Below are 16,068 nucleotides of genomic sequence, written 5' to 3'. Positions count from 1 at the left end.
GATCACATGGGCTGCTCCGTAAGGGCAAAACGCAGGGTGGCTGCTCATAAAATAGTCTATGCATAACACACATTCTCACACGAACAACATTGCCGTCGCGAGCTGGGTTGGGTCTGCAGCAAGTCGGCTGGGCGCTGAGACAGGAAAGACTCCAGTTTTCTGGGCAAAAATACAGGTGAGAAGCTGCATATAGCGATCTCTTGCGTTGCCCCGAACGATACCTGGGTACTACTAATACACCAGTGTGGCTTAAGAACTAATATTATCAGAAACTGTGCTCGATCAGTAGAGTTCTGACTGTTGATGACGGGACGACATATCCTCATTGCAAAAGGACACTAGGAACGCTGTTGTAAGGTGCAATGGTTGTATGACTATATAGATATGCACGTTTATGCCCGAAGCTGTCTTAAAACCTTTTTTTCCATCCATTGGAGCGTAACGTCTGTATAACTTACTACTGGGTGTGGCAGTCAGCATTGTGCTTGTGGTCTGTTTAGTGTCCTGTCCCACAAATGAGACATACTATCACGCACCTAACTTCTGCCCGTGTCTGCTATAAATTTCCCCCAAGAAAAGCACCGTAAAAGGCATGTAACAAACATGCTGGGATCGTATATCATTCACGTCTGACCCGAGTGTTTACGTTTAAATTCCGAACAAGTGCAACAACTCGACAAAATCATGCAATATAGGTCAGTTATTACTACATATTACCAAACAGAATCAGAAAGTTTTTGCATAAAAGATGATAGCTCGGAAACAAGTCTACCATTTACAGTACAATGCTTAACTTTCTTTTAACACAAAACTATACACGGATCAAATTTTCAACGCCCAGTCTCGCCTTCTTCGGGATCAATATTGGCGACAGTACTAGTGGTCGTTGAAAATTTGATCCATGTATACTTTTGTGTTGGAAGAAAGTTTAGCTTTATACTATGATTGATAGTACAGTACCAACACAGATGAGATTCCATGATAAGTCTACCATGTGCCATTTGTCTTACACGCTCATGTACTTGTATATATATAAGGGAAGGGTAAGTGTTCAGGCATCCGAAGTGCGTGCCACTGCCGACCCAACTAACGTCTTCCACGTCAGCGCAGAACTACATATCGGGTCAAGATCATCCTGGGTTTATATAGCCATAAGTCCTCAACTCTGGGTCAGGATACTGTGTCAGCTTTCGTTTTCAAGTTTTTGTGTGTGTGGGGGGGGGGGGGCAGATTTAATGAAATTGCAGACAATGCGCATGCAATGCATAGCAAATCTAGGCAGCTTAGTTGATATTGGGTGCCAACACATACATACATTACATATCTCATGGTTAATGTGTACTGCAAGTAGAATAAAGTCAAGTAGAACAACAAGATTAAGCCTTCTTGAGTAGTCTTTGCACTCCATAGACTTAACGTGACGTTACTCACGTCTTCGTCATGTGTTTGTACGAGGCTAAAGAGAAGAAAGACGCACCAATAGAACTTACGACACATACGCAAAACGTCAGAAAGGGACGTACAAAGCAAGTCGGGGCCTCCTTACATCTGCTTGGAAACGGATCCTGTCCATGAACGAGGGTCTGTATGGGGAGCGAAATACGGGTCCTGTACGTATTGTGCTAAATTCAAGGTAGAAACTGACGCAAACTTACTTTATCTAGCCTTACGTAAACATAGCGACGTTTTTTATACCTATTTGGGCCATGTCGATTTGATTATATGGATGACATCCGCGCGTTCATCAATTTTCGGCATGGAAAAAACTTCAACCATACTGTGAATCGTACAAAGCAGCTGCAAGATAAGCAAACATATGCTGTATATTGCAAAAGCAAATATCGTAAAATGTATACTAATGACATGAAATATTCCAAGGTTAAAGAAGATGTGAAAGAACAAAAAATGAAGAATCTTTTTTTTTTGGTAGATCGTATTTTGTGTGTTAAGTCATTTATGACCACTTAGATTTCATGATAAATGCAACCTTTTTTTGTAAATCTTCTTTTTTTATTCGTACGCTCGCTTCAGTGTTTTGGTTCCCAGAGGATGTCATCCATATAATCAAATCAAGATGGGTAACGTAAAATTAGAATAGCTTGCCTGTGCCTTATGAAAAGGGGCATGATCAGACCTGAGTACAGGCCATTTCGCTGAACACAAACACACACTCTCTCCATTACCGGGCTGATGTGCCATGTCCTTGGGAAGAGGCAAAGGCATCAGTTGACTAATGGGGGGGGGGGGTTACCGTGGTTTATATACGGTGGTATCTCATTGCACAAAATTACTCGACGAATTTAAAAAAGTTAAAAGAGTTCTCTCTGTAGTTTCCAACACAAAAATTGGACTTACATAAATTTTTACTTGCAGCATTGGTGTTTGTCCAAAATATTCCGAGTGACAAAGATAGGTGACTTACACTCGGCATTCTGGGTAAGTCCCGTTGAAACTCATATGATTACATGTATTGATAACCCAAATATTGCGTATGTCAGCTGGCATGTGTTTGATGTAGAACTGCGCAGTGTCATGTTACTACGTCTGAACTTGACCCAGTTTTCTATGTTGGGTTACCAAAACTTTTTCCTCGGATCAAATATCTGGGATCTGGCAGTTTTAACGAATGGAGGACTTAACAGTTTGCGAATTGCCTGAGGTTGAAGTCATCGATTATAAAGAATCTGCTAAAAGTCTGTCTAAATTGCAGCCCTGTCATGATCAGAAGATTTGTGTGCAGCCAGGAAAAGTAACAGTCTTCTCTTCCAAATTTTGCTTGGGGATTATCCACGCCACCCATATTGTTCGATGTTTTATTAAATGTCCATTAGACTAGAATAGATTTAATCTCTTCTTACTGCAAATTCATTTATAGGAGCCTGATCATTTGCATCCAAGCTTGCACTGCTCATATTACACGACTTATAATGATATACTAATCATAACTTCAAAAAACACATTATTATTTTCTTTAGCGTGCTTCTTAACATAACGCAATCAGCTGGTGTACAAAATGGCAAATATCGATATTTTCGTATAATCATGTATTGCTTGAAGCTGTAGAGCCAACAAAGCGATGCCGGTATGCGTCCATCGCCCCTAAACCGGAGCGTCCCTGTAAAAGATATGGCATGTACACATCGTGCTGCTGTACACATCGTGCTGCTGTGGGTAATGAAAAATAGATGTAATCAGTGGGCCGGTCGGGAAACAACACGCGATGAGTGCGAGTTAACGAGAGAAGAGTGGGGGAATTAAGGTAACTGCCTCTGCGTAAATCTGTCTGTTGATGACATGTTTTGTTGTGCTTTGTTGGAGGACGGGACATTTCCTAGAGGTCAAACCACGTATAGGGCACTCAACTGTAGCCTCCGTTGCAGTCTTTGAACGGGGCCGGTTTTTATTTTGGGGGGAAAGGGGGACGCTGGTTGCGATTTTCATCGTTGGCTAGGTTCTCTTATGCCGGGAAAGGTAGTTTACCGAGGGAGGGAGTTTACCATGGAAGGTAGTTTGCCGTGGAAGGAAGTATCACCCGTATAAACTAAGCCACATTCGAATACTGCAACGGAGGCTAACTAAACTGGTTGCCTGAGTGTAGTGCCTTTTTATTTGCAGCCGAGACATTAATGGAATCTTTTTGCGCTACGTGTGTTCCGTGCAAGGACACAGCTTCCTATATGTGCAGTGTTTTTCTGCAACAATAATCGTGCACAAGTTAGATTCACAAGACTATGGTTACATGTCACTGTTGTTCAAGGCGGTACACAATCTTTTTGCTTTAATGTTACCAGCAGATCAACTGACAATTCGCGATGAGCATTGTGTTTAACCCCCACACCGGAACCACCCAACACACATGACTTATCTCATACCACCCGTATGAAGAAACAAATGTTGACGAAAGAGTTTTTGTCCCCTTTCTGGACCATTGGATGATCTATGTTGGAGTTTACGACAGTCTGGGTCTTACGACAGTCTAGAGGTTACGTGCAGACGTCCTGGGAGGGACCGAGAGGGCGTCACTGGTTCTTGCCCCACCCGAAACTGTGCGGCTTCTCTGTGTGGCAACGTAGCAACGAAAATATCCGAACAGCTGACTATAGACTGCATCATAGACTATGCATGTCCCTGGGGTGGCAAAATGTCACTGGGGCATATTGACATTGGAGCCAAAGATATGACCTGTGTAGGCTCTTGAAACAGTCTCACATTTAATTACAAGGAAACGGGATCACTGTAGTTCACATCTGACACAGGAGCAGATATAACTTTATCCGCCTCCTGTCATATTTGGCACCATAACTGGCTCCAGCTATCACCAGAAGGCTGGAATGATCCAGCAGACGGCACATCGCCCTTACATGGTCAACACGACCATTTGGATGTGGCACTACAAGCTCTGTCCTGAGGAGAATGGTTAAAAGACCAGTCTGAAGCTGACTGACGAGAATACCTCGATATTACTGGTAATCAATCATCCAAACTACACAGACACTGGTCTTTCATATGTAATATCTGCCCCTTTCATTGGGGGAGGGGGGCTTCTTATGCAAACAGTAAGTATCCTATTTTCATCAAAATTAGTTTAACATCAAGGTGGCAATGACACATGGAGAGCATTATTTTACCCTCTCTTCTAATCTCTCCGTCATTTACAACAAACAGCCCCTACACCGCTTAAAGCCTTGTCCCCCTGACCTAGAACTGTGCCAGTATGCCAAGGTCATGTTTGTTTGGCACAGTTTGCTGATGTGGAGACACCGGACACGCCGCCCGACCCAGCGGGCTCTATATATGTAGGAAGAATCTGAAGCTTAGAGGTTAATGACCTTCCAGAGTGTTCTGTCGACTTCCCTCTTCGGGATTTTGCTTGACGTCCAATGCTGTACGCGTAGGAAGTCAAACGTAATAATAAGAGAATATCTGACATGGAGTCGATTTTTCGTTCGACGACGTTATATTTTACCGGCAATACCACCGGTTCAACGTTTCTTTGAACAACGACATATTCAGTTGAAAACATTGCCTCAATGGTACTGGTTCGCAATGGGTAATAAAATCGACGACGCGAATGGGCATGGAAAATACAATTAACAGAGCCGTTGAATGACAAAGACATACCATTTTATTACCTTTTCAGGTAAACTTGTGCTACGGAGAGGCATCCTGGATTGGGAACTGTGTGTATCCAGGACTGCAGGTATGTTTTCCTGTGCATCAGTTCTTTCACCCTTTTCCACCTGGTATGTTGTATCATCAACTATATCTTTAAGATTAGCATAGTAGCTAGAGTGCATCACCTCTCTGTCCTGTTTTGAGATTTGTTGTTGAATAAATAAATTTAAAAAAGTATATATTACTACTGTGAATATCCCTTGTGTGTAACATTTTCACATGTTGTTTCCACATTTTATTTTCCCACAGTGGTCTGACTAAGGATCTCACATCAACGTCTCAAGGACTTCAGAGGTACGGGAACTCCTTATCTCAGGAATTAATTTTGCCCCCAACAAAACTTCAAATTCTTGTTATTCTTTTTACTCTTTTTTGATTCGTTGCTATTTTAATGCCCCGGATGCCCTTAACTATAGCACAGCACTGAATTATACTAGTAGCATCAGCTCTCATAATTCCGCTTTGTACCATCAAACTTGCTTGATTTATAAGCAGGCCGGTCAGGAACTAAGGGTGACGGTTGAGAAAGCAGGGAACATCCAGACAGGCGGTTTCGCTTTGGATGTTCCTGCGTAGGAGGATGACTTACACATTAAAAAAAAACCTCTTGGCTTGAACACCTGGATATCTGAAGCATGCATACGTTTACTGAAGCTACATTTAGTAGATTGCTTTAAATTGACGCGTTTAGTAGGTGGTAAGAGGGTACAAGGCGTAATTGATGAGAGTTGACGTTACAGACATCACATGTAGAGCACCACCATCCAATAAAACAGCACTGTAACCTTCCTGGGTTGTATAGCTTTAACCACCACCACATGCACGCACCTTATGATCATGAGTACCGCTTGAACAGCGTTCATAATAGCACAGATAGACTAATCTCCAAGCAGATCCTACGGTAGCATAGCCTGGGTACCCTCCAGGCTAACGGTAGCATAAGACAGTATCAAAAGCTGGAGGAGTGAAAACGTCCTAAGAGAGTGTGCCTCCGCTAGCCGCTAGCCATAGACACTCCTGAGCCTGCTTCACTCCTCTTTTGATACTACCTTATGCTACTGTAGGATCTTCTTGGAGATTACACATAGACAGCGCTCGCCGTGTATGGACTAGTCACTTTTCGTCCTGCCACGATTTATCCTACGCGTCTCATCTGATCACGGCTATGACTGCTGACGTGAACGAATCGGTCACATGACGAAAGCAACACCGACCAATCATCAGGGGAGCCGACCCACACGATTACCCCTGACCTGATGACGTTGGATAAGACTTTGCCGACGACAATGCTGACGTCATCCACCATTTGCCCAAGGCCTCTATCTATCTGCACCTGTCACACTTTCTCCTGGCTTATGGTGATCTGCACTTACCAAGTTCTGCCACTCTAAGTCAGCAAGCTTCAGTCGCCACTGCGGTAGTAACCATTGCCGTGTTGAGCAGAGGGGAGTGTTGCACAGTTTTCACCGACTGAATGTGTGCGTATATTACAGCCGTTTAACCATGTTTCTATGGAAAAATCACAGCAAACGTATAGCAAAAAGCACAGCACGTGAACTCATCCAGAAGTGTCCCTGTGAATGTGTTTTTCACCGTTTCCTTGCGACGTAGAACTGGAAATTGGAAAGCTTTCCAACGTTTTGACAAAAATAATCTTATTTCTTGATTGGGCAATGCTGAATCATGTTTTTCAGCTACCATTGCGAATTTTAACAGCGGAAATTGAAGAAAATTCTTCTTTGTGATTTGAAATCACTTATTTGCTTTAATGGATGCAATGATGCTTGTTTCTTCCCTCGACATTTCAAAAGAAGCGCATTGTCATCGGTGCAGTTGGAGCCTAGGCTCTAAAACCCGGTGTCGTAGAGTCGGGCAAGAGGCGCTCTTGGACCAAGACTGCATCACAAGAACGTCCAAGAAGGAAACGACCATACAGCAGGATAGTGTAAGACGTTGATACTCCTTAAGACAGACGCAAGGCCAAGAAGTTGCTAAGCAACGATGGAGATAGAGCCAGAGACCATCCGACAGGTCCAGCTTCTGGTCATCAACTTCCTCATCATCGCAGTCTTGTGTATCGTCTGCATTGTTTTCTTCGAGACGTTTTTCTTCTAGAGCACAAAGTATGACATGCCATGCACGGTTGTGATGAATAAGCAGTTGCCTATATTAGGCTTAGGTCCCGATTCCCAACCCGGGACCCGTCCGGGTAGCTTTCGGAAACGAAAAATAAGAAAGGCAACAAAACACGCAGAACTTTTTTTTAAATTAGTCATGAGTATAATTTATGTATATCCCTTTTCATTTTTCGTTTCCACAGTTTCATTTTTCGTTTCCCTAAACATCCAAGCCGGGCCCGGGTAGGACCTAGGATCGATGGGACCTAAGCCTTAGAACAGTCATACCCACCTGTGTTAGCCTGGATTCTAGACCCCCCCCCCCCAGCACGATCTCAATGGCATCCACCGTGTAGGGGTCTGGCCAGATGGCTGTAGAAAGGATCTCGAGCTGTAGAAAGAGAACCTATGATTGATGACCATTCATACCACAGGTGGCCAGCTACAACGCACCACAGCTGACCAACAGGCTATCACAGAGTAGAATCACGGAGTAGATATGGCTCAAGGGTGTATTGAGTTATTTTTGTCGAAAATAGCAGCGTAATTTGTTTATAAGTACAACCTGTGTAACTCATTAGGCCCTGAAAACAGTCTGGCATCCAGGCTAGACCTGCGTGGATTTGAAAGTGTTTCTTCAAATAGATCGTATAGTAGTTCGCACTGAGTGAAGAGGCCACGAATTTATCAAATGATTTTGCTATAGATGGGCTTTACAATTATTGTGCTTCATTGAGATTGGTACATATGATGTTGGGGCTGTTCATGTCTTTTTGAATTGATTGCATAAATTTCCTGAGCACAGACTGTAAAGGAGAATAAAATGAATATGAAAATTACAAGAATTATTAATATCATGCCTCCTTCTTGTCTCTCTGTTTACTGAGCAAACCTCCTTGGCATCCGTCCGTACAGACAATGGTTAATTCCTAGTCCATATCTACACTACAGCCGGATGTGTGTAAACTAAAGTACATACATGTACATTTACACAGTACACATGGACACATGGGGGACCGACATAGGCAGAGCTGTCATATCAGATGTTCATGGTAGCTTAGAATAGCTTTGGTGCATGTGGTATCCAGTGTAGACTCAGCACACGGTGCAAACGTGGATGATTCTTTAGCGCAAACATACACAATGGTTTACAAGGAAATCAACGTTTTAAAGTGGTAGCTTTGATGGTCTGATGATCCTGATGAACAATCATGCGATTCATTTCATTTATTTACTTCATTCGTTGATTGATGGCCATTGTCTTACAATATCTCCTATTGGACATCTAAAATTATCTTCATTCATAGTTAGGGTGTAAAAGACCAGTTCCTTCCAAATTACTTCAGTGTCACTGACGAAAGATAGTGGATACTTTGAAGAAGAATCAATCTTTACTTCTGGATACTTTATTATTTATTTTATTTATTATTTAAAAAAAAAAAAATAAAGTATCCAGAAGTAAAGATTGATTCTTCTTCAATGTTAACGATACCTGGATGTCTAATCTTCACAAATGGATAGTGGATACTATTTGAAACGTCTGAGCGTTTTCAAAATCATATCCAGTTGCTTGAGTAACTACTTTTTGGCATACATTCATTGATTGCCCCTACAGAAATGGAATATCTCTTGATATCTCATGTAGCTTACTGAAGGGCAAAACATTGTCAAACAGTTTCCTCGATAACAAGTATCAATCCAAATCAACAAAATATGTAGATTCCAAATATGGCACAGGAATGTTCCATCCGCCCATGCTTGTCCCTCACAGGGGCTGTGGCCACTGACAACCGGAAGTGACGACACAGAGAGGCATTGCCCTTGATTTAAGGTAGGTGACGACCTGGGCTACTTTGGTGAAGCTGGGTATTCTTCTTGATAGTCAAAGATTGCATCCAAATATTAATTTCTATATAGTTCCAGTCCCGTCAATTTTACCGTATATATGTTCTGCAATATCTATGCGTAGAAAAAATATGCAACATAGGTTGTTAGGCTGCATTCCTGTTGATTTCGTCCTGACGCCATGTTATATGTGACGTTTTATGTTTTACTGTACAACAATACCTCCAGCTTGACGGCTTCAATCACGTGCTGTCCACGTGCTGTTCACAGCTGTATGACATAACAGCATTGGGCTTTGCCTCATGCAATTCCCAGCGGAATTTTGCTACTTTATTTCATTACCCGGTGTAGCTGAGAGCATTTCTGGAGTACTTAACCAGGCTTTAGTGATCTTATGATTTATATATCCGTTGAAAAGAGGGGTTACTCAAGGCTTTAAAATATAGAACCACCTACATTTGTACTGAATGATAAGCAGACAGTTTTTCGACCTATTCTAGTGTAGCATAGCCGCATTAGCCATAAGTCTCAATAACTACAGTTACAGTATGAAATTTACAATGATCTCTTCATAGGTAAAATCGTATGCAAGGCAAGACGTCCCAAATGATAGATGTTTTTCTTAACTTTTTATTTTTCGTTACTATTATCAATGTGGTAACTAGTTTGCACCTGTGAAACTTCCACGAGTTTGATTCTAACTAAACCTTACTAGATTAGATAATTAACAGTCGCATGAATGTGAAATCTGTTTAAATATATGGAAATTTGATGTTGCATTAATCCATTGTTAAGTCGTCGACCCCCGGGATTCTTTTTACATAATATCACTTCTTAGCTTTTTGCGGAAAAATTCACATAAATTCACTAATTTTCAGTTGATATTCACTAAACTAGTTATTAATATCAATGTAGTCACATATTTTCAGTTGATCTTCGATTACGATATCGTGATATTCACGTAATATCTGTTCATAGCTGATTATGACGTTATCTAATTATAATATCATAATCACATCTTTTTCAGTTGATATCTAATCATCATTTCATAATATCATAATATTTCCATATTTGCAGTTGATCTTTTTTAATACTTTCGGCCCTGGTCATGCTACGTGCATCGCGACACATATGCACAGCCTCATGACGCTCTGTAGTCGCTAGGGGTCGTTTTCACGTCATCTGCCTCGACATTTTCGCGCTTTTACAAATGAAGCTCTCACTTTAAGCTTCCAGGAGCTTTTACACACTGTCAGGTGTTGTCTCAAGCTTCATCCACATGCACACGCAGCTAAAGTTTTCTAATCTCCAAGCAGATCCTATCGTAGCAAAAGCTGGCAGAGTAGTGAAGCCGGCCTAGGAGTGTGCACCTTCAGTGCCCGTCTGACTCCCTTTGGCCGTCTATACTCCTTGGCAAGCTTTGATACTATCTTAGGGCACCGTAGGATCTGCTTGGAGATGAACATTTTCGCGCTATGAACGACTCCTTTTTTCAGAGAATTGGAGATTCCAAAGCTTTAGTTTCAGTTTATTTCTTTCACCTGGAATGCAGCATATCGCCAATCTGCGGCTTTCAATACTCTTTACCCAGAAGCTTTAAACAAATACCATCAACAACATGTAAACAGCAAAGATTTTCAATTAACAATAACTTAGGCATTTAGCCTGCCATGACCTTAGCTACGCGCACCGACTCCATACCCGAGAAATTTTCACGCTCAAGAACCATGACATCATTGCTGACGTAACGGCAAGAACACACCATCATTGCTGACTTCACAGCAACGTGCAGACGTCAGACCCGATAGTCTGTCTCGTGACGTATCTTCTATACTGTGGCTTGAGGTGGGACATCCAAGAGCGTATCTGCCATTTTTTGTCGAGAAGAAAGTATCAATTTTTGAAATTGAAAAGTCACTCTTTACTTCCCACTTCTACGACTTATGTTGTCTACATATTTCGCCAATGTTATGTTATGATCTTTGTGTGTGATAATATCAAGCACGCTGGTTGCAAGCGGGCAAGACCCCAGACAAGACCTTCTTACCCGAAGGCAGCAAGAATCGCGAATAAGAACATTAAGTAACGTCTAAACCATGGAGCTGGATAAAGAAACCCTTCAACAGGTCCAACTACTGGTGATCAACTTCCTCATCATCGCCATCTTGTGCTTTGTGTTCTACGTTTTCTTGGAGACGTTCTTCTTTTAGTGTCCGTTGTCTTACTGAAGCAAGATGTCTTAGTAGCATACACCTTGTGATTGTAAGAAACTGCTTACTTGTCCAGTGTGATACATGTACATATGTAACTGGAAAGATGTGATACATGGAAACCTCTTGCAGCCCCTAGTAGTTTAGACTAATACAATGTAGTACAAGCATGTAATTATAGAAAAAAGAACATATCTATGAGCACCTGTTGCCAATAGCAACCTACTGCTGGTCGAAAAGAGATTGCGCATAATTCAAGAGGTGGCCTTATGAACGAGGCACTCCCGTGGATGTGCCTATAAAAGTAATTTTCGTATAGAACGCTGCACACAAACGAATGCTACGGCCTGTAGTCAAAAGCATGCTGTAGTCAGAAGAAAGATCGAAGAAATACTGTTCACCACAAAAGCATGACCTCCAGCTAGTATTCAGCATCCATATCAGGATACCCGGATGTCCTGAGACTGCTACATTGTTATTGCCCTTACATGACCAGACAGCAAAACACAGATTATCTACATATCTGAAATTCACGCAATACAAACTAGTCATGCATTCTTTTACACATTTCCATCAGAGTTGTGATTAAAGCTTGTTTGTTCGTTGGTTTCCGTCTCTTCCTTGTTGTTGCATGTATGAAAAAAAAACGAGTCCAAGTCTCTCCCAGGGCTGTAGGCTGAGATTAGTTGGCACTGTAAAATTCTATACACGTCTGACCAACTACGCTCGTTACGATAATTTAGTCAATAACCCGGTTCAATGAAAGTTGAAGTAACATTTCCTTGGGATTATGCTAGACCAGATGGCCGTGCAGAAGAGCTGACCTTTAAGTTGTCTTTACCAGACTGACTATGCTGGTTATTACACAGATAATAATTTGCCATGGGAGTTTTGCCACCAGACGATTTGGCCTGCTGCAGGGACCAGTAAAGATTTACTAGTACCTTAGCGTGAACTGACTACCCTGGCCAATTTCGGGATTTTTTGCCTAATTCTATCATCCCCGTACCCCCGGAGAAAAGTCTGGTGGAGGCTAGCCTTTGTGGGCCCTGGGAACAGCCTGGATTCCAGGTTAATGTTGTACGACTTGATGTCGGTTAAATCTACGTAACTTTACTATTTACACATACCTACATACCTACAGAGCTAAAAACCACGTCAAGTCAAAGGATACGATCAGGCAAACCCTCTTCAGAATTTATGAACGCATGTTATATGTTAGAATCAGGAAATACTAACAAATCAGTATGTTGAAAAAACTATTAAACTCGCATTTTCAGAACTGTTATAGAAATACTGTACGGTTTTCTGAATAATTTGACTGAATAAAAAAAAAGAGTACATCTACATATTAGATAGACACTTATTTTGGCCCAGCATTTCAATATAAAAAAGGTCTAATAATTGCAATTTAAATTTCAGCATGTGATTGGTAACATCATGATTGCCGAAAGACTACTTAAAGATATCCAGACTCTGCTGATTCTAAATGAACTGATATGCCAACACTTCATGTAGTACCAACGTTAACAGAGTATGATACCGAAAGTTTTCACGAAGAAACCTGTAGATACAATTCCAAACGGAGCTTGACGCAGACCATTGCTTCTTTATGTGTTCCTTGTGGTTGGGATCCCCTTGCATCACAGTAAACTGTACTGGCTTCTCTTGCAGTCCTTCCACTCGAGTGTCCATACTCGAGTGTCACAGCATAATGATATCGCTGTCGTTTCTATTTTTCCATGCCATGTATCAGATTCGCCCGCAGCATCAAGGTTTTCGTGCTTTTGCAAATCATACGTTTTTATGTAGACAAGGTTGGACAAGTCCACTAGCTCTATGTCCAGTGCGATTTTATATACTTTTTGCAGTCATGATATCAAGCAATGGCCAACATAGAGAAACAGAGGCAATAATAAGAATTCCATTGCTGGAGGTGAAAATGTATATAACGTTGACATTTCAATTTTGGGCAAGTCAAAAATTAGTTCGGGCAAGTAAAATTTTTTGTGTGCTTGTCTGATAGGACAAGTGAATTTTAGAAAACCTGTCCAACCCTGGTAGATAACATTTTCACGGCTTGCCGACGGCCGCGGCCTCGCTCGATCTGCCACTTCATTCACCGCTGTATCGACAGCACCGCTTCAACGACTCGACTGAAGCTCCGACAGACCTTTTCATATTTTGTATGTGTTTCTCGTATGTTTGGTGGCTTGAATTGAGACAACAAAAGCAAACAAGTACTTAAAAGTCTATTTTTCCAATGTGGAACCTATACGCATCCCAATTCAAGCCAAGAATTTGTTAGTTTTCGTGAACTGTTGTGAACATGTTATGCTCTTTGTGTGTGATGACATAAAAGTAGGCTACGAGAAGTCTTCCTTGGAGCAGTGGTTAACTCACTGACCCGAAGGCATCAAGTTAAGAGAAGTGGACTGAGAATACCAAAACCCACCCAAAAGAAAACACCATGGAATTAGACAAGCAGACCATCCAACAGGTCCAGCTACTGACGATCAACTTCCTGATCATCGCCATCTTGGGTTTTGTTTTCTACGTTTTCTTGGAAACGTTCTTCTTTTAGTATCTGTGAAAGTTGTCGAAGCACCATGCCTTAGGCGTTACACACATGTATTTCGGTAAAATAGGAGACTGGTCATTCAAACAGTATGCTGTCACATAATGATTAGAAGTAATCACATAATGATTAGTAGTAATTGTCTATGATCTGTGCCCACGATTTCAGAATACTGCCATATTCTTATTAGCATATGATTTAAGACATATAAGCCTAGAATTTCATAAGACTGTCATATAAGTCTATGGATTCAGTATGCTAACTAAGATGTTTCTTCAAGCATGATAGTCCATGGATAAATTAAGGTTGTACTTAATCTGAGCATAGCCTTATTTTCAAGGCACGTCCAATGCTGGTGCCTTCGTAGAGCATGTACATGCAACAACGTTGAGATAAAGGTACGGAGTGATACGAACATTGGTTACTGTATAAAGATGTGGACTTTATCTGAACTACCGACAATACAATGGTGGTAAAGGGTATCATAATGTCGAGACAACAACATAAAGATGTTCTATGTGTTGCATAGTGCATCGTCAAAGCTGTGATTAAAGCTTGTTTGTCGGTCTGTGTCCGTCTGGTTTTTTCGTAGACAGTCACTCTTTCTTGACTAGCGTTCTAATGTCATTGAAAGGCCTGAAATTTTCAATTTGTAATTCAATATGTTATTGGTAACATCAAACTTGCCAAAAAACTACTTAACGATACCCAGACTCTCCTGATACTAGATGAGATGATTCGTCAACATTTCATTTAGTACTAACACAGAGTCTGATAAAGAAAGTTCTCATAAAGAAACTTGTAGATACTCAGACCATTACTTCTTTATGTATTCCTTGTGGCCGGGATCCCCTTGCATCACAGCAAACTGTACTTGCTTCTCTTGCAGTCCCTCCACTCAAGTCTCCATGCTGCCACAAATCATAATGGCCCAGTCGTTTCTATTTATATATTTTTCCATGTCATATATCATATTCGCCCGCAGCTTTAAGTTTTCGTGCTTTTGCAAATGAAACGTTTGTATGTAGATAACATTTTCAAGGCTTGCCGACAGCCATGGCCTCGCTCGATCTGCCACTTCGTTCACCGCTGTACCGGCGCCGCTACAACGACTTGACTGAAGCTCCTACAGAACTGCTCATTTTTTGTATGTGTTTTTCGTTTGTTTGGTGGCTTGAATTGAGACAACAAGGAGTACGCATGTACTTAAAAGTCTATTTTTCCATGTGGAACCGATGGAGTATATATGCATCCCAATTCAAGCCAAGAATGTCGTTCGTTTTCGTGAACTGTTGTGAACATGTTATGCTCTTTGTGTGTGATGGCATAAAAGTAGGCTTCAAGAACTTTGGTGAGAGACAGTCTTCCTTGGACCAGTGGTAAACTTACTGAGCCGAAGACATCAAGTTAAGAAAAGTGAACTGAGACTTAAAGAATACCAAAAACTCACCCAAGAAGACACACCATGGAATTAGACAAGCAGACCATCCAACAGGTCCAGCTACTGACGATCAACTTCCTGATCATCGCCATCTTGGGTTTCGTGTTCTACATTTTCTTGGAAACGTTCTTCTTCTAATACCTGTAAAAGTTGTCGAAGTACCATGCCTTAGGCGTGACACACATATGTAAGTTCGGTACATAGGAAACTGCTCATTCAAACAGTATGCTGTCACATAAGCCTATGATAAGTAGTAGTAGTCTATGATCTAAGACTGTCATATAAGCCCACGATTTCAGAATTGCCATATTATTATTAGCATATGATTAAAGAAAAAGTATAAGCCTAAATTTCATAAGATTGTCATACAGGTCTATGAATTCAGTATGCTAAGATGTTTCTTCAAGCATGACAGCCCATGGATAAACTGAGTTTGTACTTGATCTAAACATAGCCTTATTTTCAAGGCGCGTCCAATGCTGGTGGCTTCGTAGAGCATGTACATGCAACAATGTTGTATAACAATATAAAGGTACTAAGTGATACAAACATCGCATGCTGTATAAAAACGTGGGCTTTATCTGAACTACCGACAATACAATGGTTGTAGAGGGTATTATAATGTTGAAACAACAAAATAAAGATTTTCTATGTGTTGCATAGTGCGTCGTCACAGCTGTGATTAAACCTTATTTGTCGGTC

The 16,068-nt window shown here is 41.3% G+C and overlaps 1 long non-coding RNA gene across 4 annotated transcripts; it reads left to right on the top strand.

The window, feature by feature from the left end:
• The first annotated feature begins 18 nt into the window (after positions 1-18).
• Positions 19-16,068, top strand: LOC118411627. Of its 4 annotated transcripts, none has more exons than XR_004830696.1 (5): positions 19-175; positions 5,141-5,200; positions 5,425-5,469; positions 9,064-9,123; positions 15,259-16,068. It is a non-coding gene; the product is annotated as an uncharacterized LOC118411627 (long non-coding RNA). The 4 variants fall into 4 exon arrangements; XR_004830698.1 differs by lacking the exon at positions 15,259-16,068 and adding an exon at positions 13,713-14,493; XR_004830695.1 differs by lacking the exon at positions 15,259-16,068 and adding an exon at positions 13,710-14,493.

The sequence above is a fragment of the Branchiostoma floridae genome, chromosome 3, assembly GCF_000003815.2.
Source record: "Branchiostoma floridae strain S238N-H82 chromosome 3, Bfl_VNyyK, whole genome shotgun sequence".
Lineage (NCBI taxonomy): Eukaryota > Metazoa > Chordata > Leptocardii > Amphioxiformes > Branchiostomatidae > Branchiostoma > Branchiostoma floridae.
This window is presented reverse-complemented; position numbering and strand designations above follow the sequence as displayed.